The 27,670-nt window shown below is 45.7% G+C and overlaps 1 long non-coding RNA gene across 1 annotated transcript in view; it reads right to left on the bottom strand.

The window, feature by feature from the left end:
• Positions 1-1,344: 1,344 nt before the first annotated feature.
• Positions 1,345-27,670, bottom strand: part of LOC134341155 (uncharacterized) — a 43,016-nt gene continuing 16,690 nt past the window's right edge. The window contains exons 2-3 of the long non-coding RNA XR_010016720.1: positions 1,867-1,997; positions 1,345-1,714 (exon numbers count right to left, since the gene is read on the bottom strand). This is a non-coding gene — a long non-coding RNA (uncharacterized LOC134341155). The remainder of the gene's footprint in view (positions 1,715-1,866; positions 1,998-27,670) is intronic.

The following is a 27,670-nucleotide window of genomic DNA, read 5'->3' as shown; positions in this document are numbered from 1 at the left end:
TGAAGAAACTAACAACAGAAATCAGCTTAAGGTCCAAGAATTTGAATAATATTTTGCTTTAGAATGTGATGAGCAAAAATAGATACCAATAATTAATTATGTTAGAGAAATTCTGCAAAGGTAATGAATAGTCTCTACCTATTGATCGACAAATAAAAAGAAGATTTGGCCAAGCTATGGGATAGGTTGATGTATCTGAATAATAACAAAAGTGTGCCCGTTATGCACTAAAATTGTCCCAAGGCATCTCACAGCTGTGAGCCAAAATGAAACCCATTGACCCTAAGACACGAAATGAAATACTGGGGCAGGCAATCAAAAGATTGTTTGAAGTGTAGATTCTGAAAAGCATGAAAGACAGGTGAGAGGCTGAGAGTTTCAGAAAAGGAATTTCAGTGCCTGTGGGGCAAGGAATTAAAGGGACAGCCCAAAATTTGAACAGTGTAGAGATTAAAGTGGCAATGATCACAGAGCAAAAATAAGAGGAAGGTAGAGATCTCAGTGAGTCACAGGCTGGAGAAACCCAAAGAGACGTGAGGGAATGAAGACAAGAAAGTGATCTGAATTAAAAGTTCAGGTGTTGTTTACACCGTAGGAGCAGGATTAGGACATTCGTCCCATCAAATCTGCTCCACTGTTCAGTCATGGCTGATATATTATCCCTCTCAACCTCGTTCTCCTGCCTTCTCCCCATAACCTTTAATGCCCTGACTGATCAAGATCAGTTTTCAGGAGGGAAATCTCGGGGTTGTATGTGGTGACATGTATGTATTCTGATAAAAAATTTTTACTCCTACTACTGTACAAATTACTTGGCCTTCACAGCTGTCTGTCACCCTATGGCTAAATATATTCCTCCTCATCTCTGTTATAAAGGGATGTCCTTGTATTCGAGGCTGTGCCCTCAGGTCCGAGATGCACCCACTATAGGAAACATTCGTTCTATCTAGGCCTTTCTATATTTGATAGGTTCCAATGGGACCCACTTTCATTCCTGTAAACTCCAGTGAGTACAGGCCCAGAGCCATCAAATGTTCCTTATACGTTAGCACTTTCATATGCAAAATCATTCTTATGAACCACCGCCGAACCCTCTCCAATGTCAGCACATCATTTCTTAGACATGTGGCCCAAAGCTGCTCGCAATACTCCAAGTACGGTTCGACCAATGCCTTATAAAGCCTCAGCATTACATGCCCAAATATTCAATCAAAACTTAGCCATCCTCATGTTGGGTTTCAAACCAAAACATCAGCAAGTCCATTCCTCCCACAAATGCTGCCCAAACCGCTGAGTTTGACTCACAGGTTGTTTATTGCTTAACCACGTGGTGGGAGTTTGGAGATACAATGCATAGTCTGGATGACTTCAAGTTGAAGGTTGTTTCCATTATCGTTGATATGCCAAGAATCTTCAATGCTGGGAGCCACATTTGTTCAGCCATCCTGCTGTGGAACATCAAACATTGTGCACAGGTCCTCTGTATAGTGCCCGAAAAGTGGAACATCAAGCCCTTGCTTTCTATGTCCCGGCAGCAGATATGACAAGACAAGGCATCCAGCGTCAGACTCAGTAAGTGGACAGGTTACTCCCGGGTGTTCAACAGGCTTAGGTAAAATGACAAACGTGTTGGCAGAAGATCAGAATTAGGTCAGCTGTCTCATCTTCTCAAGCAAGCAGTGCAGCCCAGGAACTGAGAAAGCTGGAAAATTAACTTAGGAAATACAAGTGGTAAGCTAATGAGATATAAGCTATTACCTTCAATAAGGAAAAGTAATGTAATGACAAAGAAGCATCATTTGTCATTGACTGTGAACCAGAATGTCCCAAGTCTGTAAGGCATTAGAAAATGAAAATTAAGTTTACCTTTTTATCGCCTGAGGAGGGAAGGCGTCCTCATCTGCTTCGAACCCTTGAAGAGCTCTGGGTGACCTGTCCATCAGACCATGGAAATGGAAGATGAGTGCTGCTTAGTTAGGAAGTGGACATTCAGCAACCTGGGATCGGAAAGAGGGGAAGTTCGCACATTACAATAGTGAGCACATTTCCAATGTGGCAAACAAAGTGCAAACTTCTTCTGGAAGGGCCTCAACCAAAAATGTAGATTGTCTATTTCCCTCCACAGATGCTGCCTGGCCCACTGAGGTTCACCAGCATTTTGTTACAGCAGATTCTAACTTCTGCAGTATCACATGTCAACAATTCCAATGTAGTTCATTGGCTGAGGGCACAGCACCCTGATGTTGGGATAGTTGCTGTAGAATTATGTCCATATTTGTTTCGTATCTTTACAAAAAGCAAGGAAAATGACTGTGAATGGGATATATTTGTTATTGAAATAAAACTGAGCAGGACATACAGCTTGCACATGCTATCATCTCCTCAATCAGGACAGTCACCTCACTACATTCGGTTGTATTGAAACACATCTGGGGCGGAGCTACAATGGCATTTAACAGCGACTACTTTGAGCTCATCTGCAGAAATAGCTTAATTTCCACCTTTGATGTCTCTCTTTTTTCTTTTCAGGAAGGATGAGATTCTGTTGGAGACCCTGACCTGGAGTTACACTCAGACATAGGTTCCTTGCAGTGGTGGGAACTGCTCCCTGGGGCTCACAGCTGTCCGTGTTTTGAAACCACAAGGACGCGGCCTAGAAGACAAGTGCACCTTTGGGATTCTGAGGCTTCGCAGCTCTCCAGATAAGCTGCTGTTTGGTCCAAGGATGTTGGGAAATGCAGAGGTGAAAGCATGAATTATTGGATTTCATCTCCTGAGGCTGCATAGGGTAAGAAGGGTTAGGGCCCCAGGGGTGTCCTGGATGTTGTGGGCAAAGACCGGACTGGTAGAAAAAGAATGGAATGAATGTACAAAGGACATCTGGTGGGGTGGTTTATATTTCAGACCCTGCAGAATATCCAGTTTCCCTATAGATCCCTATAGAAATACACACATGGTAACCAAATCTGATCCAACCAAGTGTCAGTGCCAGTGTGTCTCTATACTTGAATCTTCCATTAGACAATGCATTGCATTTTGCATGCTTTCCATTCGTGTTGGGTTGAGCGTAGAGATAGCAACTCAGTCTCATAAAAAACAGACAAATGTGAATGAACTGGCAAGGTTGATGCCCATTGCACCATAAGATGCAGAGAGGAACAAGATACTGCATGCATTGCAAATGTCTCTCCACTCTTTGAGAAGGGACGAAGGCAAAAGAAAGGAAATTTTAGGCTGGTTACTCTAACCTCAGTGGTTGGGAAAGTGTTGGAGTCTATTATTAAAGATGAGGTTTTGGGGGTACTTGGAGACTAATGGTAAAATAAGTGAAAGTCAGCATGGTTTCTGTAAAGGGAAATCCTACCTGACAAATCTGTTAAGAGTTCTTCGAAGAAGTAACAAGCAGAGTGGGCAAAGGAGAGGCAGTAGATGTCATTTACTTGGATTTTCAGAAGGCATTTGATAAGGTGCCACACATGATGCTGCTTAACAAGATAAAATCCTATGGCGTTACGGGAAAAATACTGGCATGGATAGGGGAATGGCTGACAGGCAGGCGGCAGGGAGCAGGAATAAAAGGGGCCTTTTCTGGTTGGCTGCCAGTGACTATTGGTGTTCCTCAGGGGTCAGTATTGGAACCACTACTTTTCACCTTGTTTGCCAGTGGAACGGAATTGATGGCTTTGTGATAAAGTTTGTGGATGATATGAAGATGGGTGGATGGGTAGGTAGTGCTGAGGAAGCAATGCGGTTGCAGGAGGACTTAGACTGATTGGAAGAATGGGCAAACAAGTGGCAGATGGAATACAATGTTGGGAAATGTACGGCAATGCAGTTTGGTAGAAGGAACAACATTATCTACATTAATTAAATGGGGAGAAGGTTCAAATATCAAATGTGCAGAGGGACTTAGGAGTTGTAAACACAAAATAATCTGCAGATGCTGGGGTCAAAGCAACACTCACAACACGCTGGAGGAACTCAGCAGGTCGGGCAGCATCCGTGGAAAAGATCGGTTGATGTTTCAGGCTGGAACCCTTTGTCAGGATTGTAGAGGGAAGGGGCAGAGGCCCTATAAAGGTGGGGGGAGGGTGGGAAGGAGAAGGCTGGTAGGTTCTAGGTGAAAAACCAGTAAGGGGAAAGATAAAGGGGTGGGGGAGGGGAAGCAGGGAGGTGATAGGCAGGAAAGGTGAAGAAGGAATAGGGGAAAACACAATGGGTAGTGGCAGGAGGAGGAACCATGAGGGAGCTGGGGGAGGGGGCAGAGTGAAATAGGGATAGGGGAAGGAAGGGGAAGGGAATTACCGGAAGTTGGAGAATTCTATGTTCATACCAAGGGGCTGGAGACTACCTAGACGGTATATGAGGTGTTGCTCCTCCAACCTGAGTTTAGCCTCATCATGGCAGTAGAGGAGGCCATTACTTAGGAGTCCTCGTGCAAGTCTCCGAGACAGTTAATTTACAGGTTGAGTCTGTGGTAAAGAAAGCAAATGCAATGTTGGCAGTTATTTCATGGGGAATGGAATATAAAAGCAGGGAGATAATGCTGAGCCTTTGTAAGACACTAGTCAGACCGCACTTGGAATATTGTCAACAGTTTTGAGCCTGCTATCTCAGAAAGGATGTGTTGTCATTGGAGAGAGTCCAGAAGAGGTTCACGGGAGTGTTTCTGGGAATGAAGGGGTTAACATATGAGGAGCGTTTAGCAGCTTTGGGCCTGTACTCACTGGAATTTAGATGTATGTGGGGATCTTATTGACACCTACCAAATGTTGACAGGACTAGATAGAGTGGATGTGGAGAGGATGTTTCCTATGGTGGGAATATCCAAAACTAAAGAGTGCAGCCTCAAAATTGAGGGGTGACCTTTTAGAATCGAGGAAAAGAGGATTTTTTAAAGCCTGATAGCAGTGAATCTGTGGAAAGCTCTGCCACAGACTGCAGTAGAGGCCAAGTCTGTGGGTATATTTATGGCAGAAGTTGATTTTTTCCTGACCGATCAGGGCACCAATGGATATGGTGAGAAGACAGGTGTATAGGACTGAGTGGGATCCGGGATCAGCCATGATGGAATGGTGGAGCAGACTTGATGGGCTGAATGGCCCAATTCTGCTCCCATGTCTTATGGCCTTATGGTCTTATGCATTTCCAGATTCCATCACGTTCTTACACCCTTTTGATACTCATTTTCCAGATACTGCGTGACCTTCTAGGATGCAACCCTCCCCTACCCCATACCCAACCTAAGTATTCGCTACCCCTCTCAACTCCAGATTTAGAAAATCTCCTGCCCCACCGAACTTGTTTCTGCATACCTCGACACGGTTTTATCACCCCTTGTTCAATCCCTTCCGACCTATGTTCGTGACACTTCTCACGCTCTTAAACTTTTCGATGATTTTAAGTTCCCTGACCCCCACCACTTTATTTTCACCATGGATGTCCAGTCCTTATATACTTCCATCCCCCATCAGGATGGTCTCAAAGCTCTACGCTTCTTTTTGGATTCCAGACCTAATCAGTTCCCCTCTACCACCACTCTGCTCCGTCTAGTGGAATTAGTCCTTACTCTTAATAATTTCTCCTTTGGCTCCTCCCACTTCCTCCAAACTAAAGGTGTAGCTATGGGCACCCGTATGGGTGCTAGCTATGCCTGCCTTTTTGTTGGGTTTGTGGAACAATCTATGTTCCGTGCCTATTCTGGTATCTGTCCCCCACTTTTCCTTCGCTACATTGACGACTGCATTGGTGCTGCTTCCTGCACGCATGCAGAACTCGTTGACTTTATTAACTTTGCCTCCAACTCTCACCCTGCCCTCAAGTTTACCTGGTCCATTTCCGACACCTCCCTCCCCTTTCTAGATCTTTCTGTTTCTGTCTCTGGAGACAGCTTATCCACTGATGTCTACTATAAGCCTACTGACTCTCACAACTATCTGGACTATTCCTCTTCTCACCCTGTCTCTTGCAAAAACGCCATCCCCTTCTCACAATTCCTCCGTCTCCGCCGCATCTGCTCTCAGGATGAGGCTTTTCATTCTAGGACGAGGGAAATGTCTTCCTTTTTTAAAGAAAGGGGCTTCTCTTCCTCCACTATCAACTCTGCTCTTAAACGCATCTCCCCCATTTCACGTACATCTGCTCTCACTCCATCCTCCCGCCACCCCACTAGGAATAGGGTTCCCCTGGTCCTCACCTACCACCCCACCAGCCTCCGGGTCCAACATATTATTCTCCGTAACTCCCGCCACCTCCAATGGGATCCCACCACTAAGCACATCTTTCCCTCCCCCCCCTCTGCATTCTGCAGGGATTGCTCCCTATGCAACTCCCTTGTCCATTCGTCCCCCCCATCCCTCCCCACTGATCTCCCTCCTGGCACTTATCCGTGTAAGCGGAACAAGTGCTACACATTCCCTTATACTTCCTCCCTTACCACCATTCAGGGCCCCAAACAGTCCTTCCAGGTGAGGCAACACTTCACCTGTGAGTCAACTGGGGTGATATACTGCGTCCAGTGCTCCCGATGTGGCCTTTTATATATTGGCGAGACCCGACGCAGACTGCGAGACCGCTTTGCTGAACATCTACGCTCTGTCCGCCAGAGAAAGCAGGATCTCCCAGTGGCCACATATTTTAATTCCACACCCCATTCCCATTCTGACATGTCTATCCACGGCCTCTTCTACTGTAAAGATGACGCCACACTCAGGTTGGAGGAACAACACCTTATATTCCGTCTGGGTAGCCTCCAACCTGATGGCATGAACATCGACTTCTCTAACTTCCGCTGAGGCCCCACCTCCCCCTCGTACCCCATCTGTTACTTATTTTTATGCACACATTCTTTCTCTCACTCTCCTTTTTCTCCCTCTGTCCCACTGAATATACCTCTTGCCCATCCTCTGGGTCCCCCCCCCCCTGTCTTTCTTCCCGGACCTCCTGTCCCATGATCCTCTCGTATCCCCTTTTGCCTATCACCTGTCCAGCTCTTGGCTCTATCCCTCCCCCTCCTGTCTTCTCCTATCATTTTGGATCTCCCCCTCCCCCTCCAACTTTCAAATCCCTTACTCACTCTTCCTTCAGTTAGTCCTGACGAAGGGTCTCGGCCTGAAACGTCGACTGCACCTCTTCCTACAGATGCTGCCTGGCCTGCTGTATTCACCAGCAACTTTGATGTGTGTTGCCAGATTTAGAAATAGTAGTTTTTGATTCCGATGTCTGAATCATTAATGCAAATAGTGAACAGTGGTCCCACAGTGATCCTTGTGGGGCACCACATCCTAATTCCAGGTACTCTGACTGGCTGCCCTATGCGCCTTCTCTTTTCCTTCTAAAACTTCACGTGCGTTCCACAATCGCTTCCTGTAACAGCATGTTTTCTGACCTTTTCCATCAGTCCTGAACATGATGTCTTTTCAAAGGCTTCACGGAAACCTAGATCCAGTACAGCTGCTGTTATTCATGAGATTCAGAGTGATTAACTTCCCTCTGGAATGACTTTGAAACAGCTCCTGAACTATTTATTTAGAATTGGGGGGGTGATGTGTTAAGCCTGGCACTGAAAGCAGCATGCAGCATGGCAGATGACGAGTGTGGAACAAGTGAAGCGCTACGACCTGGAGACCAGACCAGCCTCTCCCTGCTCGGCTTCTGCAGGAGTCTAGGTGAGTGATGGTGGGTTTGAAGGAGAACATGAGCTGGACAAAGCTTTCAAATAAAGATATCTGAACTCAATCTTGTGAGCATTCTGCAGACTGATATGAACAGTTCAGGCACAATGCCGACTGCTCCTCATGGATATGTTCAGCACAATTTTCCTGGTGATAGGCATTTTACTGAGTATAAATCAGGCATAATCATTAAAGACACCATTCAATTCTTATCCCTTTCTCCGGCTGGCTTGGTGTTGAATTGTTTATTATTCCTAGCATGGTGTTATTGTTGGAGTTTTCACAGAATAATACCTCAGCAATACCCCTTTTGTACAGTGTCGCCTAGAACACAGCACAGTACTGCACAATACAGGTCCTTCGGCCCACACTGTTGTGCTGACCCTTTAACCTGCTCCAAGAACAATCTAACCCTTCTCTCCCACATAGCCCTCCATTTTTCTTTCATCTATGTGCCCCTCTAAATGTCCCTAATATATTTGCCTCTATCACTACCCCTGGCAGCATATCCCATGCACTTTCCACTCTGTGTATAAGGTCTACCTCTGACGCCTCCCCTTTACTTTCCTCCAAATAGTTTAAAGTTATATTATCCCTTATATTAGCCATTCTGAACTGGGGTAAAAAACTTAGGCTGTCTACTCTATCTATGCCTCTTATCATCTTATACACCTCTATCAAGTCACCTCTGATCTTCCTTCTTTCCGCAGTGTTGGCAATGCTTGCGCTTTAAGAGACTGCTCTCACCTTTCAGCTCATCCTCTGGAGAATGGAAGACAAACTCAAAACTAGTGCTCCGATGCATAACTGGGTGAGTGGCATGCTGCTGGAGGTGCCACCTTTTGACTGGGATATTAGAGCAAAGTTTACTCAATGTTATGAATATACACCCAGGATTGACTGGCTGACCTCAGTTCTGTAGATAAATGCAAATGGCTCTGAGTTTGCATACACACTGGTTAGTACAGAATATCGGATCATAGGGTTACGCAGCATAAAAACAGGCCTTTCCACCCAACTCCTCCTTACCAACCAAAGTGGCTTGTTGAGCTAGTCCTATTTACCTGGGCTGGGCCTGTATCCCCGTAAAACTTTTCTATGTACACTCAGTGGCCACTATTAGGTACACCTGATCATTAATGTAAATATCTAATCAGCCAACGTTGTGACAGCAACTCAATGCATAAAGGCTTGCAGACATGGTGAAGAGGTTCATTTGTTGCTCAAACCAAACTTCAGAATGGGGAAGAAATGTGATCTGAGTGACTTTGACCATAAAATGATTGCTCGTGCCATACGAGGTGGTTTGAGTATCTCAGAAACTACTGATATCTGGGATTTTTTCACACAACGGACTCTAGAGTTTACAAAGAATGGTGCCAAAAAACAAAAACATCCAGTGACGAGACATTCTATGGGTATAAATCCCTTGTTAATGAAACAGGTCAGAGGAAAATGGCCGGACTGGTTCAGGCAGACAGGAAGACAACTGTAATTCAAATAAACAAACATAATAAAAATGCTGTGCAGAAGAGCATATCTGAACACCCAACATGTCGAACTGTGAAGTAGGTAGGCTATAGCAACAAAAAAACCACAAATATACACTCAGTGGCCACTTACTGGGTACAGGAATTACCTAATAAAGTGGCCACTGAGTGTGGGTACCTGCCTTATGTCTTCTAAAAATTGTAACTGTACCTGCTTCTTCTATGTACCTACCATACTCTGTGTAAAAAAAAAAATTGCCTTTCAAGTCTTTAAATCTTTCCCCTCTCAGCTTAAATGCTTGCCCTTTAGTTTTAGACTTCTCTATCCTGGGATAAAGACTATGACAATAACAGTGGAAGCTGAAGAAATCCAGAAACAGTTTATATTTCAGATTCTACTGAAAGGTTGTTGACCTGAATTGAGAACTTCGGTTCTCTCTCGACAGAAGCTGCCTGACCTACTGAATATTCCTCTGTTTTTATTTCAGAATTTTAGCATCTGCAATGCATTGCATGTGGATGATCATGTAATTTGTTCCTACTGGAATGGGAAGCAATGGGCCCCAGCAGCACAAAATGACAGGCTGCTGGTGGTTTTGTACTCCACAAGGGGACAAGCAGCCACTACCTTGTTTGCATCAGGGTTAGCATGTTGTGTGCTAGGAGCAGCACATCACTGACGTGGAAAGTCTGGTGCTTGTGTGCAGTGGAAAGGCAGGGATGCCTTTCATGAAACTTACAATAGAACAACACAGGGACAGGCACTTTGGCCTAACATGTCTCTGTCAAGCATGAGGCCAAATTATGCACGTAAACGAGATCACTCTATTTTATGCCTGTTTTTATGGCTGTTTAAATGCCTCAAATGCTATCATTGTGTCTTCTTCCACCACCACATTCCAGCACCTACCACTCTGTATGTGACAAAAAATATTTGCCTTGAAATTCTCATTTAGGTTTTCCTGCTTTCATTTTTAAAGCTATACCCTCTTACCATTTGATATTTCCATCCCAGAAAGAAGCGCTGATTATCCATTCCATCTGTGCCTCCCATAATTTTATAAACCCCTCAGCCTCCTACACTTGAGATGCTCAATGTCCCACACTTCAGATGCCCAATGACCTTGTGTCCAGCATGGTAGCAACCGGCTCAGCTCACCAGGTGAGAAGGCCAGTGCACTGCTCCGGATGCAGTGTTAATCTCTTCCACACTGTCTCCTCCAGCCTCACAACCTCCCTTCCTACACCTGGCTCCTGGGAGAATCCAACGTGGCCAGCTTAAGATGTTAGATGTTGTTTGCGATGTTCTAATAGCATGCCACAGAGATATTTTATTTTATTTTCTTACAGTGACATAAGGAGTCTATTTAGCCCATCAGATCCATGCCAGTCCCCAGCACAGCAATCCCATCCACACATTTTCCCCCTCCTTATTTTCCTGTAGTACTGCAACAATCTATCACCTGCCCATCAACTCCACTCTGATTCTTTTGCCACTTAACGACACCAAGGGGCAAGTTACAGCAGTCAATTAACCCACCTTTGGGATGTAGGAGGAAACAGGAGCACCTCAGGGAAAATGTGCAAACTCAGCACTGACACAGACACCGGAGGTCAGATCAAAGCCAGGTCACTAGAGCTGTGAGACAGCAGCATGAGCTGCTGCAACTGTGCACCATCCTTTATGAGCTTAAAGGCACAGTACTTGCTGATGTTGTTATTGAAATGGAGACAGAAAAACTGTAGCACAGAAATAGAAATAGCACCATACCCATCTCACAAATGTGGAAAATTTGGATGAGTTTGAAAAAACTTTCATTTATATATTACCTTTTACATCCTTTTCAAGGCCACACATGAATTAAGGATGGCCCTCCCATTTCCATCCCCCCTCCCCCCCCAACACCACCCATTCATTGATTCACTGGAGATTGATGGAACAATCAGGGCACTCTTTGTGTGCAGATTTTCCAAGGCTGGACATGTCTGAGTTGCAGTTCTTTCAGTGGGTTTGCACAGCTCTGAACTAGAGCCCCTACGCTGATCGTACCCAGCCAACACCAGCTGCTCACTCGGCCATTTCTAATAGGCTTCGCTGACCTTGTTGTCTTGACAACCTCATGGCATCACACACAGTGCTCAGTGGCTGCAGAATAAACCAGAGTCAGGGAAAACAGTGCTCCCCTTGTCTGCATGTGATCAAGCATCTGACCAGGGGCTGAGTGGAATTAAAGCTAACATGTCAAAAGGTGATGTATATATTACACAGCTACCGAATCTGGATGAGGTCAGCATGTTAACTGAACTTTTGCCATTCAGTTTTCAACAGTGCATTCTGTGCTGGATTCCTCTATCTAGTGCAGCTGATGAAAGTCCAAGATAAAAGCCCCAGTTTAATTACTGACATTAATGCTGCTGCAAACAGAGGGCCAATGAAACCTGGTACATGGACATACGCGGTGTGGCCCAGTAGAGCGGGCTTACAGCTCACTGCATGAATACTGCCATTCTGATTTGAAATGTCCTCCCATTGAATTGAGGATGCAGAGGGAATGAAAGAATCCCGTCCCAAATTCAGCTCCTAAATTCATGGGGCCTTATTGTATGGACTCTCAGAACAGCTCCCCAACTGTTCCCACACCTCCTGCTCTCCCCCAACTGCCTGGCAGAAAACTCGACAAGAATTTCTCCAGTTCTGACCTCATAGTTCCATTTGAATCTGCTCAAACTGCCTGAGCGGCAGAGAGTTTTGGAGCAACAGACACAAAATGCTGGAGGAACTCAGTAAGTTAGACAGCGTCTATGGAAAGGAATAAACTGTAGATGTTTGAACCAGTCAGAGTACCTGGCCATGCACTAAAGACCTGAGCTGACCAACTGGCTCGTGTGTTCACTGAGATCTTTAAACTTTCACTTCAGCAGTATGTGGTACCCACCTGCTTCCAGCAGGCTTAAATTATACCAGTCGCTCAAGAACAGTGTTGTGACCTACTTCAATGACTATCGCCCAATTGCACTGACATCCACAGTGGTGAAGTGTTTCCAGAGGCTGGTGATGAAATGTATCTGCTTCCTGAGAGGTGACTTGGATCAGCTCCCATTTGCCCAACAGAGCAATAGGTCCATAGCAGATGCCATCTCATTGGCTCTCCACTCAATCCTGGAACATCTGGCCAGCACAGGTGCATACATCAGGATGCTCTTTATCAACTACAGCTCAACATTCAAGACCATCATCCTCTCAAAAGTAATCAGTAAGCTCCAAGATCTTGGCCTCAATACCACCTTGTGCAATTGGATCCTAGATTGCCTCACTTGTAGACCCCAGTCAGTTCAGATTGGCAACAGCATCTCCACGATCTCCATCAGCACAGGTACTCCAAAAGGCTGTGTGCTTAGCCCCCTGCTCTACTCGCTTTACACCTATGACTGAGTGGCTAAGCACAGCCCCAATACCATGTTCAAGTTTGCCGATGACACCACTGTTGTGGGCCGAATCAAAAGTGATTATGAGTCAGCATACAGAAAGGAGACTGGAAATTTGGCTGAGAGCTGTCATAACAACAACTTCTCAGTCAATGTCAGCAAGATGGTAAACTTCAAGAGAGGGAAACCAGAGGTCCATGATCCAGCCCTCATCAGAGGATCAGAGGTGGAGAGGGTTGCCTGTGGCAAAGAACTCCACAGACTCATCACTCTCTGGCTAAAGAAATTCTTCTTCATCTCCATTCTAAAAGGACACCCCTCTATCCTGGGGCTGTGTCCTCTGGTCTCAGACTCTTTCACCAAAGGAAACATCCTCTCCACATCCACTCTATCAAGGCTTTTCACCAGTCGACAGGTTTCAATGAGGTCACCCCTCATTCTTCTAAATTCTAGTGAATCCAGAGCTATCAAATGCTTTTCGTATAACACGCCATTCAATCCTGGAAACATATCTCTGAACCTCCTTTGAACCCTCTCCAGTTTCAACAAATCCTTTCTAAGATAAGGTGCCCAAAACTGCTCACAATACTCCAAGTGAGGCCTCACCAGTGCTTTATAAAGTCTCAACGTTACATCCTTGCTTTTATATTCTAGTCCTTTTGAAATTAATGTTAACATCACATTTGCCTTCCTCACCACAGACTCAACCTGCAAATTAACCTTTAGGTAATCTTGCACAAGAACTCCCAAGTCCCTTTGCACCTCAGTTTTATTTTATATCTTCTGTCCAGTTAGAAAATAGTCAACCCTTTCAGTTCTTCTACCAAAGTGCATGACCATACACTTCCATACACTGTATTCATCTACCATTTTTTTTTGCCCATTCTTCTAATCTGTCTAGGACCTTCTGTAACCCCTCCACCTATCATCATGTTGTCTGCAAACTTTGCAACAAAGCCATCGATTCCATCATCCGAATCATTGACATAGGATGTATAAAGAATTGTCCCAATACAGACCCCTCCGTAACACCACTAGTCACCGGCAGCCAGCCAGAAAAGGCTCCCTTTATTCCCATTCTTTGCCTCCTGCAAATCAGCCACTGATTTATCCATGCTAGAATCTTTCCTGTAATACCATGGGCTCACAGCTTATTAAGCAGCCTCATGTGTGGCACCGTGTCAAAGGCTTTCTGAAAATCCAAATACACAACATCAACTGATTCTCCTTTGTCTATCCTGGTTAGTATTTCTTCAAATAATTCCAACAGATTTGTCAGGGAAGATTTTCCCTTGAGGAAAACCATGGTGACTATGGTTTATTTTATCATGTCCCTCCAAGTACGCTGAGACCTCATCCTTAATAATCACTCCAACATCTTCCCAGCCACTGAGGTCAGACTAACTGGCATATAGTTCCTGTTCTTCTGCCTCTCTCCCTTCTTGAAGAGTGGAGTGACATTTGCAATTTTCCAGTCTTCTGAAAGCATTCCAGAATCTATTGATTCCTGAAAGATCATTACTAATGCCTTCACAATCTCTTCAGCCTCCTCTTTTAGAACCCTCGGATGTACTCCATCTGGTCCAGGTGACTTATCTACCTTCAGACGTTTCAGTGTCCCAAGAACCTTCTCTCTAGCTATGCAACTTCACAAACTTCATGCCCTCTGACACCTGGAACTTCCACCATACTGCTAGTGTCTTCCATAGTGAAGACTGATGCAAAGTACTTATTTAGTTTGTCCACCATTTCCTTGTCTCCCATTACTGCCTTTCCAGCATCATTTTCCAGTGGTCCGATATCCACTCTTGCCTCTCTTTTTCATAATAAAGTGTACTTTGATAATAAAATTTACTTTGACTTTACTTTGCCAATTCTCTGCTGTGTGATTACCTATCCTTCTGCCCTCCCAGGTTTCTCAATATTTACTGGATCAAAACCTTTATGTTCAATCCCCTCCCTGCTGTAAGGAGAACAGCCCCAGCTGTTAATAAACAGATGTGAAGACCCTCATCCTGTGTATAAGTGTCCCAAAATGCAAAGCCTAGTGTTGGCAAGGATAGTTCAGCTATGGTTGGCCATGATTCAATATATTTCTCTTTGGTTTGTACACTAGAGATTATGAAGTTAAGGATCTCTGCTGTTTATTTTATAAGTGTCTTCTGCACTTTATGGGTCACCTTAACCTCTGTTTCCACAACCATTTCATATTAACTGCAGTGCAAAAGAGCTATTTGGATGCATCCGGTCAGTCAGGTAAATTACAAGTTTCCTGCCAAAAGCTTTAAGTCAACCTCCAGTCAACATCCCAAGCTAGCCACTCTCTGACAGTACTTTCAGAGGGACAGTACTGAGGGAGAGTCATACTGTGAGAGGGACAGTACTGAGGGAGTGTCATACCGTGGGATGGACAGTACTGAGGGATGTCACACTGTGGGATGGGCAGTACTGAGGGAGTGTCACACTGTGGGATGGACAGTACTGAGGGAGTGTCACACTGTGGGATGGACAGGACTGAGGGAGAGTCACAGCGTGGGATGGACAGTACTGAGGGAGTGTCACACTGTGGGATGGACAGTACTGAGGGAGTGTCACACTTTGGGATGGACAGTACTAAGGGAGTGTCACACTGCGGGATGGACAGTACTGAGGGAATGTCACACTGTGGGATGGACTGTACTGAGGGAGTGTCACACTGTGGGATGGACAGTACTGAGGGTGTGTCACACTGTGGGATGGACTGTACTGAGGGAGTTTCACACCGTGGGTTGGACAGTACTGAGGGAGTGTCACACTGTGGAATGGGCAGTACTGAGGGATTATCACACTGTGGGATGGGCAGTACTGAGGGAGTGTCACACTGTGGGATGGACAGTACTGAGGGTGTGTCACACTGTGGGATGGACAGGACTGAGAGTGTCACACTGGGAGAAGGGCTGGACTGAAGGAGAATCCACTCTGGGAGGGGCAGTAATACAGGAATGTCGTATTGTGGGAAGGGTGTTGCTGAGGGAGTGTTGCACTCAGAATGTGTTTCATGCATGGGTGTGTCTGGTGGCTCTGCTGTTCTTTGGCTGGTGTTAAACAAGCACTTGGCTCCTTCCAGCCAGAATTGTGAAGGTCCCTCTATTTGAAATTCTATAACAATAAGTTTTCCTCTATGTTCAGGGACGATTGTGGGCAGATCTGCTCATCACCAGGGAGACATGTTGTGAGCTTACCGCCTGCAATAAATTGACTGTGAATCCCCATTGAAGCAGAAGCCACACTTTGGAAGGTGGGCTGACTAGCTTGCAAGGGACCCCTCATTGTTGAGATATTGCTTTATCTTTCTTTAATCAACTTCCGCCATCAGCAAGCAGGCAAATGAAGCTGTGACAGTGATCAGAAAGCTCTCCCACTCTTCTCACAGTTCACCAGCTCACCCGCGCTCTCTGCGGCTCGAGGCCCTGTGATCGCAGCCCCAGTGATCAAGTCTGTTATTCCGTGTTTATTTACTAATCAGACAGATAATCAGCCACATCTGGATGCCAATTACCCAGATGTGCATGATGTATTGAGAAGCACAGAGCAGCATTAATGCATGATAGATTGTCTCCTGAAGATACTCACTGTAGTGACAGCACCTCCTGTGTGCTTGTAAAGAACTTATTAACTATTGTTCCGCTCCGGGAGCAACTCATAATTCACCTTGTGGCATTGAAGCATTAGGGTTGTCGGCGGTAATATCAGTCATGCTCAGTCACTGACACCAACCTCTGACTGGAGCAGTCTGGCATTGTCAGTGTGGGCGGGGCCAGGCACAGCCGAGCTGACTGACAGCTTCTACCTTCAGTGATCTGGAAAAAAAGACACTTTGATGGATTCAACATTCACCGGCAATGCCATCATCTCCTGATCCCCATTTCAGGTTATTTTTCCCAACCACCTTCTGGAATTCTTGGCAAAGTTTCAGTGGTTAGTTTCCAGCTATTAAACTCACTTAGCATCATTTATCAGCCTGCACTGAATGAGAAAGACTGCCATCTATGTGTGCTCCTGTACCAAACAGGGCATCTGGCCAGAGCTTCGCCTGGTACTTTACACCAAGCTGCATGAGGAACCTCAGAAAGGCAGGTTACAGAGAAGGGGAGACGAAGAGGGATTTGCAGTGGCTGGAGTCAAGTCCAGGTGAGACACCCATGATTTGTAGGGCTGAAAGAAGTTAACACAGTATGAGGGTAAGGCCGGGATCTTTTCCTTGCTTGGTCACTGACTGGACTCGAAGGTAATCCTCATAAAGAGGCTGAAGGAACTCAGCAGATCAAGCACGTCTATAGAGGGAAACAAGACAGTCGGTGTTTCACGTTGAGACCCTTCATCTGGACCTAAAACCTTAACTGTCCATTTCCCACTATAGATACCCTGAGTTGGACTGTGAGAACTTAACTCTTTTCATGCAATTCTGCCCAAACAGCAGCAGAGAATGGCTGGGATTGTGAGCATGGAATTTTCCACATGCATTTGGCCATGTCAGACACCTGGGACTGACCCCTGAATCAGCACTGATGCTATTCACTGGGCAGTAAGTTTATATCCTCTTAAACTTCCTAGACAATGTACGTTGGACAACACCACACTCTGGGAAGAGGCCATTAGGCCTATCAGAACTGTGCCAGTGCTTTCAGTCCTGCCCATGTTTTGCTCCTTCTCCACAACTTCAGATACTTCCCCTTTACAAAACGTTACCCATTTCTGTATTGAAAGCTCCTCTCACTGCCTTTTCTGGCTGAATAGCCAGAGCACAGTGACTCACAACATGAAGGCACTTTGCACCATGCCACCCCACCCCTACCCTCAGCCTTCTCACCCAACAATCGTTGTGTCCTCTAGCCACTGACACTCCTGCCGCTGGAAATCCCGATTTACCGCTAAAATCGCTTCTGTTCCAAGAAGACTGAGCCCAGCTTCTCCAGCTCACCACCTGAGAGCTGTGGCCTTCCCACACTCAACTGTTGTTTGACTGAGGCCCTGGCATAACAAGCTTCATTCTGATGCCACTTAGATTCAGGACGCTTAAACTGGTGGGCATAAGAGTCTTTTAGAATCAGAATCAGAATCAGGTTTAATATCACCGGCATATGTCGTGAAATTTGTTGCTATGCAGCAGCAGTACAATGCAATACATATTCATAAAAACTACAAATTACAGGAAAAATTATATAAAATTAGGTTGAATAAGTAGCGTAGAAAGAGAGCAAAAAAAAAGAAAAATTGATGAAGGAATGTCCTCGGGTTCTTTGTCCATTCGGAAATATGATGCAAGTTAACCCGAATACCATGTGAAGCCCACTGATCACACTTGGACTCTGCAGGCGAAACCCGGAAGTCGCACAGGGCTACAGGTTACAGAGATAGGATACGGCACGCGGGTTTGCCGGACACACCGGAATGTGGGATGTGGATGAACTGGAAGTACCAGCCACACCCCAGGATTTGGCTTCTGTCTCCACACTACATGAAATCATCAGAGCTTGATCGAATTACAGCCTCCTCACTGACTCTCTGCTCTGCAGAATGCGACATATCGCAAACAGTTCAATACCATATTGATCTGGGTGTTTGGTGCCAAAGGTTACTCATTCCTCTAACTAACAAAACCAGTGAGCTCACTTTGAGTCTTGCATGTCCACAAGGAGAGAAATGAAATCCGGGAAACAGCTCCTTTCAACTCTAGCCCCGTGACAACATGAACCAGATTATGGGAAAATGCCAAGTCCCAAAGATGAAGAATTGGGAACAATTTCACTTTGCCCTGTTCACTTGCCTCAGCAGAAGGACAGCAGCTGTCTTTAATGGGCCAAAACCCTCCAGTACATCACAAGAGCAGTGTCCAACAAAAGCCTCATGTTGTGTTACTGAAGGAGGTAGCTGAATAAATCAGGCTAGACCAAAGGCTTGGTCAGGGAAGATTTTAAGGAAAGGATGGTTTGGGACCCATGCAGTGAAAGAGGAGCGGGGTGGTAAGATGTAAGAGGGGGTCTCAGAGCTTGGGACCCAGGCAGTGAAGGAGGAGAGAGAGGTGAGAGATATAGGGAGGGAGTTCAGGGTCCAAGTAGCTGAAGACACAGCTGCCAGTGGTGGAGCAATGGATCTGGGGATGTTCAGGAGGCCAAAGTTGGAGGAGTGCACAGACATGGGAGCTGAAGGATGAGACAAAGAGAGAGAGAGAGGAAGAGTGCGACCAAGAGAGATGTTTTAGATAATTCTGGTTCAACATGGGAACCAGTTAGAATGGTTCCCATGATGAACCAGAAAATGTGCCTTGCAAGAACATGCCCGATATGCCGGAATAAAATATGCCAGTTTGTATAAATTCAAAATAAAGACGGTGGATGTAGGAAATAGGTCAGAGTGCAATGGAAGGAGAAAGAGTTAATGTTTCAAGCAGGTGATCTTTTATCAGAACTGAAGTCTTCTCCCTAACTAGCAGAGAATTTCTAACATTTTGGGCATAGAAGGCTTTTCCATACAAACTTCCCAACCTATCTCCTGGAGATCTGTTTCTTCATCACACACCTGACAGAGTCCAATCAGATACTTTGATACTCACTCTCACTCTCTCCCTGTCCTCTCAGATGAGCCAGTTGCTATGTAAATATTTTTATGTTTCTGATCAAAATTCTCTTCATCACAAAAGATTGAATTTGCTCGTCTCACTCTGACCTCCGTCATCTACTTGACTCAAATTCCCCCCCATTCCTGCCGCCCCACCCGTCCCTCAACTGCATCCAAGTAATTCCCTGTGTCCCATTTACCAGTCTCAGTCCAGTCATGCTCAGCCAGAACACTACAGCCTGTTCCTTTACTCCCACTCAGTACCTCTACGTTCATTGGCTCCCAATCCAAAAAGGCTTTGATTGTGAAACTTTCACCATTGTTCTTAAATCTCTCCAGGCTTGCCCTCCTCTCTGTAACCTCTTTCATAGTTTTCTGTGCATCTGGTTTCTTCTACATCCCTATCCATCTTCCCTACCACTGACATTGAAACCTTTAACCACTCACTTCAGAACCCGCTCCTTAAAAGTTGCCACCTCACTGCCCCTCTGCTTCTCCTTCAGGCCCGTGACTGGCTTTTTGATTTCTCATATCCACTACTTTTACCAACCTCTCTATGGCTTTGCATTGAGCTGGTTCTGACCTTGTTTGCGAGTTCAAAAGTCGGGAGTTATTTGATTAACCAGCCCTGCAGTGTTCCAGAAAGTTGCCTCAGAGCAAAATTTTCCAGATTAGTTCCAGTTTTCATCAACATTCATCCGGCGAGAAGAAATTGACTTTCTTACTGCTTTATTTAAAGTACTTGGAGCACAGTAAAAATCCGGGCCTGCTTCAGTGATCAGCAGTTAGTGGAAGCCCTTGAACTCCACTTGTTTAATTTATTAAAGCACTGGAACCCCTGATTTTAGGAATAATGTGTGTACTCGCAATCATCTTTCCAATTCAAACACTTTGCAAGTGTTCTTGCTCAAAGTTTCCTTCTGTGGTCTGGCTTGAGACTCAGGCAGACAATGAATCTAGTTGATGCACTGACGTTAAATAGTGCTCAGCAGGTCCTGTCCTTATGTGCAGCTTGCTACGGTAATCTTCACCATTGACAGTGCCAGCAGGACAGACTGCTGGACTCTTGGTTAGGCCTTGATTATTTTTATGTGGTTTCTTTATTATTTGGAATGTCTAACCAGCCTGGCCACATATTCACTTGAAGGCACATTGCCGGTTTGCAGATTAAAAGCCAAGCAGATCATGGATGCGTTCCAAGAATGGAGCACGCACAATGCGTGTTTGTCAGTGTGGGCTGTACGGGGGATCAAGCTGACTTCTGTATCAATATTTCTTTCAATATTTGCATTCGCTTGTGCACTTACACATCATCAACAGCATCATGAAGCTTGACACCATCCAGACAAAGCAGCCTACTTGATTAGCACCCCATCCACCACTTTAAATACCCCCCTGCCTCCACCACCACTGGTGCACAATGGGAGTAGTATGTTCTGTGACAAAATGCACTGTAGTGACTCACCCAGGTTCCTCCAACAGCACCTCCCAAACCCACCACCTCTAATATTAGGAAGGACAAGTGCAGGGGACACCAGGGAACACCACCAGCTACGGGTTCCCCTCCAAATCATACTCCATCCTGACTTGGAAATATACTGTTGGTCCTTCATCAGTTCTGCATCTAAATCCTCAGCACTTTCACCAAAAGGGCTGCAGCAGTTCAAGAATGCAGCCCACTCCTGTCTTCTCAAGGGCAATTAGGGATGGGCAATAAATGCTGTTGTTAACAGCAAGTTGAGATTACCGAAAGAACAAAAAGCTCCAATCCTCCCTCATTCACTCATTCTGTCTGCCTCTCTCTTTCTTTCTTTGTCTACGCTCTCCTTCCATCCCTTTCACCTGTCCTTTTATACTTCTTTCTTTCTCTTACACTTGTCTTTTACTGTCTCTATAAATCTTACTCTATCTGTCTTTGTCTCTCCCTTACAATAAAGCACACTCATTCACACCTGCACATATGAACACACACACACACGAATTTGTGTACACTGGTTCAATGTTATTCGGAATGCATGAAGGGTCGCTGTATATCTGAAGATTTATCATCCAAATCCTGCAGGGCGGTGTGCCTTATATTTGCTCTGACATCAGTCCTTAGTCCTTACACTTCCCAGAAATCTGCAATGGTTCCAGTAGATTGGAGGGTGGTCGATGTAACTCCATTGTTTAAAAAAGGTGGGAGATGGGAAACAGGAACCAGAGATCTGCCACCATTATTGAGATTAATGCCAGAGCCCATTCTAGGGTATCCAGAAATGTACCACCAGCATCAGACAAGTCAACACGGATTTCTGGAAGGGGAATTGTATTTAAAAGTCTGCTTGAATTTTTCTTTGTGTGTAATAAGTAGAAAAGAGAGAACCTATGCATATGGTGTACGTGAATTTTCCAAAGGGTTTGACCAAACCTTGTTTGAGAGGTTAATGTGTAAACTTAAAGTGCTGTGCATTGGAAGCAGTGTATTGATTTGAAATGCAAATTGATTCAAACAAACAAGGGATAAAAGCCCTTCCCTTAGAAACCAAAACACTGCACACACTGGAAACCGAAATAAAAATTGCTGGAAACACTCAGCAGGCCAGGCAACATCTGTACAGAGAGAGAAAAGTAGGGTTAATATTTCATGTCAGTAACTGTTCAAAGTCTTGCTGAGTGTTTCTGGTAGTTTCTGCTTTTATTGTATGCATGTTCAGGTTTCAGGCAGTAACTAGAAAGAACCCACGGGGAGAAGTCCATGGTGCTCAGCTATTTCTGACATGTTGTCAATGATTTACATGAGGGAATATACACAGGAAATATATAGAGGAAATACAAAATAATCGGGACCTGTCCAATTTTACATTTATTCTGCCATAAAACCAATACATTCCATTTACAAAACAGCAGTGCCACTATTGCCTTCCATACTGAAACCCTCTTGCACCAACATACACACAAAGTGTTTGAGGGGTGGTCACACAGGACACAGCCTCTCTAACACTTGATGGGTATGTTGCCCCGACAGTGATTCTTCCTTACAAAGCCTTTGTGGTGGCTGCACCAAGCTTCAGTATGCCCTTCATCAAATACTCTTGCACCCCTGGAATGTGCCATGCTGTGTGCATATCTTGTTGTAATCAAAGACCACCAGGCTTTACACAGGTTTCTTCCAGTAATCTTCAAGTAGTACCTGAAGATTCCATTACCCACCCACTCCCCGCCAACCTGACAGTCCTTACTGACAGTTGTAAACTCTATGCTCCAATCATTCTTGCAAATCCTTGAATACAGACATATCCATTAAGTTATCAGGGTTGCGGGAAGAGCGTTGAATACACATGTTCCAAGGCGACAATGGGACTGGTGGCCGAGAGGAAGTTGCTGAATTGCCTTGCAACTACTGATGGAAATCTATCCATTTGTCGAAGTGGGAGCAAAAGACATTGTGCTTTTTAATAAACCCTGCTTTTCAGCCCTACTGGTTTGAGACCAATGACAAATGCAAACCTTCTTTATTATTTCATTGTACTTTTTTTATAAACCATAAAACCATAGAGTTATACAGCACAGAAATAGGCCCTTTTGTGCAACCTCTCCATGTTGACCGATTCTCTAACTAAGCTAGTCCCACTTTCCTGTGTTTGTCCCATATCTTCCTATCAATGTAACTGAATAGGTATTCCACATGCCTATTGCCCTTTGTGTGAAAATGCTGCCCCCACCCCCACTTCCCAGCTCCCTGTTAAATTTCTTTCTTCTCAATTAAACCGATGACCTCTGATTTTTGATTCCTCTACCTTTAAAAAAAGGATAACGTGACCATTCAACTTATCTATGATCCTCGTGATCTTATATACTTCTGTATTTTATATACTTCTGTATATAAAATCACGAGGATTTAGTCCCAGCCTATTTGGTCTCTCCTTATATTCAAGCCATCCAGACCCTGTAACACCCTTCTGAATCTTCTCTGCACCCATTCCAGCTTAACGACTCCTTCCTAGAATTAGATGACCAGAACTGCACACAATACTTCAAGCTTTCTCTCACCGATGTCTTGCAAAGTTGTAAAATGACATCTCTACTCTTCGAGTCAGAGCCCTGACTGCTGAAGAGAAGTCTGCCACAGACCTTTTTCACCACCCTGTCTACCCATGTTGCACTTTCAGGGAACAATGTACTTGTATTCTTCTGTGTTTCTGTTCTACAACATTCCCCATGGTTCTGTCATCTCCTGTGCCCACTGATCCTTTTGCCCTGTGTTCACCCACAGCAGCAGAGAAAACATATGGTCCACAGTCAGTGGTATTTAAAAGGATCATAAGCCATTTGTCAATGTTTCATGGACATTCTCCTCCTACACAAACGCAGCGCATGCTCCACCCAAGTGATACACCCCTTCAAGAGGGGAAGACTGGCATTACAGAGCCACTCACTACCTCAGCCAGTGAAGAGCGCAGTTACTGTACACTGCTACAGAAATCATTCAAGTGAGGAGGCAACACATTGCCCACACTGGGCACTCCCAGCACCAGCTTGGTTTGAGTGCTTTTCCCTTTGACCCCATTTTCCTTTCCACAAACACATTGCTCTGATTTAAAAAGCCAGTCCCTGTTATTTCCCTCACAGATAGAAGACTCCTAAAGGGTGCAGTATAACAGTGTCTCCTCAGATCAGTCCTGGAGAATTTGTAGTCTTTAATTATTCCATACCATTATAATAAATTTTAGTGCTGGGGCAGTTGGAGAGATGGAATGGGAACAGGCTGCAAGAATCCACCTTGTTATTACACAGAACCCTTTAAACTTAGCTAATAATCTCTTTCCGGCATTTCCAGACCAGATTTTGAAGGTTATATCAAATTGGATTGCCTGATTTTAGGTCAAATCATGGAATGGAAAACTCCTGCGGAGACCAGTTAGCACATTGTACTTGTGCTGGTTCTGCGAAATGGTTTTCAACAAACAACACACATGAAAGTTGCTGGTGAACGCAGCAGGCCAGGCAGCATCTCTAGGAAGAGGTGCAGTCGACGTTTCAGGCCGAGACCCTTCGTCAGGACTAACTGAAGGAAGAGTGAGTAAGGGATTTGAAAGTTGGAGGGGGAGGGGGAGATCCAAAATGATAGAAGAAGACAGGAGGGGGAGGGATGGAGCCAAGAGCTGGACAGGTGATAGGCAAAAGGGATATGAGAGGATCATGGGACAGGAGGTCCGGGAAGAAAGACGGGGGGGTGGGGGAGAACCAGAGGATGGGTAAGGGGTATATTCAGAGGGACAGAGGGAGAAAAAGGAGAGTGAGAGAAAGAATGTGTGTATAAAAATAAGTAACAGATGGGGTACGAGGGGGACGTGGGGCATTAGCAGAAGTTAGAGAAGTCGATGTTCATGCCATCAGGTTGGAGGCTACCCAGACGGAATATAAGGTGTTGTTCCTCCAACCTGAGTGTGGCTTCATCTTTACAGTAGAGGAGGCCGTGGATAGCTTCATCTTTACAGTAGAGGAGGCCGTGGATAGCTTCATCTTTACAGTAGAGGAGGCCGTGGATAGCTTCATCTTGCTTGAGAGGTAAAGACTGGCCAGGAAACAGTTCAGAACAACTGTGTCTTTGGTGAAGACCTACAAGCCTCTTACCTCATGGAGGGGACAAACAGTGCGAGAAATTGCAGAGAGCTGTAAATGCAGCCTGGTCCATCACAAACCAGCCTTCCCTCTATTGACTCCAACAATGATTCCACTGCCTCAGGAAAGCAGCCAACATAATCAATGGCCTGTCCCACCTTGAACCCTCTCAATCTCCCAGCCATTCTCCCTCACCCCTCCCCCATCAGACAGAAGATGCAAAAGCTTGAAAACATGTGCCACCAGGCTCAAAGAACAGGGTCTGTCCTGCTGTTATCAGACTCTTCAATGCACCTCTGGTAAACTAAAGATGTGTCATGGTCTGGATCGGGGTCCCTTTAAATTTACCTTGTTTATGTTACGATCCGGACCATTGATTCCCTGTTTTCCCGTGTCCCTCGACTTTGGTGATTAGAGGCAATTAACGCTCGGCTGAACCCGTAGTTTATAGTCTCCGGCTTTCAGCCGTTCAGTGCGGGAGCATCTGCAAAGTTATCTAAGGTACGGTGAGCCGATGTCATCTGGCTGGAGCAAGCCTAGTCTCTGCCGAAGCCAGTGCCAGTAATTCGCCTCTCCTCACCACAGCAACCCTGTCCAGTTACCTCGCCAAAGCAAGCAAGAACCGCTGTCTACAGTTCCCAGGCCGAGTCGAGAGCTCGCCACTACCCGGAGGCTCCAAGTCAAGTCCTGGCCCTGGCGGCATTGAAGTACCAAGTCAAGTCCTGGTCCTGGCGGCTTCCCAGTTCTGAGTCAAGTCCTGGCCCTGGCGGTCTGTGATTCCTGTCCTACCCCCTTGTCTGAATCCCTTCTCTGCCCCTCTCGCCTCTAGCCCTTGTCTGCAGCTCCCGCCTGCACTTCGGTCTAGTTCCATCACTGGAGCTAGATAGGTACTGTCTGGTATTCATTTGTGTTGGTCTTGTCATGTCTTGTCCTCACCTCCGTGGGGTAAGTCAGGCTATCTTGCTGTTGCTCCGCAGGGGGGTCATGTCTTGTCTTGTCCTCGCCTCTGTGGGGTAGGTCAGGCCGTTTTGCCGTTGCCCCGCGGAGGGTCGTGAGTCCCGGCCCTATGTCCTGTACCCAAGGAGGGGTCCCGACTCTGTGTTCTGTGTATGTGTCCATGGTTCCATGTACCTGCTCCCCGAGACCGAGGCTCTGTGTTCCCATGTTCCTCCTCTCCCTAGCCCATGTCATGTCCTTGCCTGGTCCTGGGGTCTGAGCCCGAGGCAAGACCCAGGTACTGGATCCTTGCCCAGTCTCTGGCTCGGAGTCCATACTCTAGCCTCTTCATGTCTCCTCTAGTTCTGGGAGCTGATTCCGAGTCCAAGCCCGGACCCTTAGTCCCAGCCTAGTCGTAGTCCTGAGTCCTTGTCCAGTTCGCGACTCCTGCTCCTGCCTTGCTCTCCTGGTATCGAACAATAAACTAAATATAAGTAGCCTCACAAGATGTGTCTTGCATTGGGGTCCACCCTTGCTCCCAATGCCCCGCCACTGTGACAAGATGAACTCCTGATCTCCTAGATTTCCTCATCATGGTCCTGGGACTTTATTTGCCTACCTGCACTACACTTCCCCTATAACTGCAACACTATATTCTGTCTGCATACCTCGACTGCACTCTTCCACTCTTGGTTCACTCCCTTCCTACCAACATCTGCAACACTTCACATTCTCTCGATTTCCTCAACAACTTTCAATTCCCTGGCCTTGATTGCCTCATTATCGTCATAGATGTCCTGTGCCCATACACTTCTATTCTCCATGAAGAAGGCCTTAAAACTCTCCACTTCTTTTTCAACAAGACCCAGCCAGTGCCCATCCACTACCACCCTCCTCCATCTGGCAGAACTGATCCTCACCCTCAACAATCTCTCCTTCGGCTCCTGACACTTTCTCCAGGCTCAAGGGGCAGCCTTGGGCACTCAGTATGCCTGCCTTTTCATTGGCTACATAGAATAGTCCAAGCCTTCACTGGTAATGCTCCCCAACTCTTCCTGTGTGACATTGACAACTGCATTGGTGCTGCTTCATGGACCCATGCTGAGCTCATCAATTTCATCAACTTTGCCTCCAACTTCCACCCTTCACTTAAATTCATTTGCTCCATTTCTGACAGCTCCATCCCCTTTATCAATCTCTCTGTGTCCATCTCTGGAGACAAACTGTCAACTGACATCTTGTATGAACCTACCGATTCCCATGGTTATCGTGACGTTATCTTTTCCCACCCTGTCTCCTGCAAAACAGCTATTCCATTTTCAAGGTTCCTTCATCTCCACTGCCTCTGTTTGCAGGATGGGATTTTCCTTTTCAGGACATTGGTGATACCTGCTTCTTCAAAGAACAGCATTTCCCTTTCTCTACCATTGATGCTGCCCTCACCTGCATCTCCTCCACTTCCCAGACATCTGTGCTCACAACATCTTCCTGCTGCCTTAACAGGGAAAGAGTTCCTCTTTCAATCACTTATCACACTATGAGCATCTACATCCAATACATCATCCTCTGTAAATTCCACCATCTTCAACGGGATCCTGCCACCAAACACATTTTTACTTCCCCCCCCCGCCCCCCACACCACTTTCTGCATGGATCACTCCCTCCATGATTCCCTTCTCCATTTGTTCCTCCCCATTAATCTCACTCATAGAAATGTAGAAAACCTACAGCACAAAACAGGCCCTTCGGCCCACAAAGCTGTGCCGAACATGTTCTTACCTTAGAACTACTTAGACTTACCCATAGCACTATATTTTTCTAAGCTCCATGTACCTATCCAGGAATATCTTAAAAGACCCCATCATCTCCGCCTCCACCACTGTTGCTGGCAGCCCATTCCATGCACTCACCACTCTCCACGTAAAAAACTTACCCCCGACATCT

The sequence above is a fragment of the Mobula hypostoma genome, chromosome 1 (assembly GCF_963921235.1).
Source record: "Mobula hypostoma chromosome 1, sMobHyp1.1, whole genome shotgun sequence".
Lineage (NCBI taxonomy): Eukaryota > Metazoa > Chordata > Chondrichthyes > Myliobatiformes > Myliobatidae > Mobula > Mobula hypostoma.
This window is presented reverse-complemented; position numbering and strand designations above follow the sequence as displayed.